Raw genomic sequence first — 912 nt, 5'->3', positions numbered from 1 at the left:
GGGCACCGGGAATGGGCACCGGTAATGGGGGAATGGGAATGGGGGAACGGGCACCGGGAATGGGCACTGGGAATGGGCACTGGGAATGGGCACTGGGAATAGGAATGGGCACCGGGAATGGGGGAATGGGCACCAGGAACGGGAATGGGCACCGGGAATGGGGGAATGGGCACCGGGAATGGGGGAATGAAGAGCGGGAATTTTTTGGGAATTTTTGGGAATTTGTGGGGATTTCAGGAATTTCTGGGAATATCTGGGAAGCTTTTGGAATTTCTGGGGATTTTCAGGAATTTTTGGGAATTTCTGGGAATTTTGGGGAATTTCTGGGAATTTTCAGGAATTTCAGGAATTTTGGGGAAGTTTTGGGAATTCTGGGAATTTTATGGGAATTTTGGGGGAATTTTATGGGAATTTTTGGGAATTTCGGGAATTTTGGGAATTTCTGAGAATTTCCGGAATTGTCAGGAATTTTTATGGAATTTTAGGAATTTTATGGGAATTTTTTTTGGAATTTTTGGGGAATTTCTGGGAATTTTTGGGAGTTTCTGGGAATTTTGGGAGTTTCTGGGAATTTCCAGAATCATCAGGAATTTCTGGGAATTTTGGGGGGGGTGAAGAATTCCAGGAATTTGGGGAATTCGGCTTTTGGGCCTCAGGAATTCCAGAGGTTTTCAGGGCCTTGGAAAAACTGGGAATTCCGGAAAAAAATGGGGAGAAAATGAGGGAAATCTGAGGGGAAATGAGGGGAAAAAACGGGGATTTGGGAAAAACAGCAGGGATTTGGGGGGAAAAATGGGAATTTTGGGGGGAAAAATGGGAATTTAGGGCGGGAATGGGAATTTTGGGGGAAAATGGGAATTTTAGAGGGAAAAAATGGGAATTTTGGTGGGAAAATGGGAATCTGGGGGGGGA

General features: G+C 45.5%; 1 protein-coding gene across 1 annotated transcript in view; it reads left to right on the top strand.

Annotated features, from left to right (window-relative positions):
- LOC108448440 overlaps nucleotides 1-912 on the top strand; it is a 32,465-nt gene that overhangs the window by 16,900 nt on the left and 14,653 nt on the right. The gene's annotated exons all lie outside the window — the stretch shown is intronic.

Source organism: Corvus brachyrhynchos, unplaced genomic scaffold (genome assembly GCF_000691975.1).
Source record: "Corvus brachyrhynchos isolate BGI_N302 unplaced genomic scaffold, ASM69197v1 scaffold418, whole genome shotgun sequence".
NCBI classification, from domain to species: Eukaryota; Metazoa; Chordata; class Aves; order Passeriformes; family Corvidae; genus Corvus; species Corvus brachyrhynchos.
The sequence above is the reverse complement of the archived record's forward strand: the minus strand, read 5'-3'. Positions and strand labels throughout refer to the sequence as shown.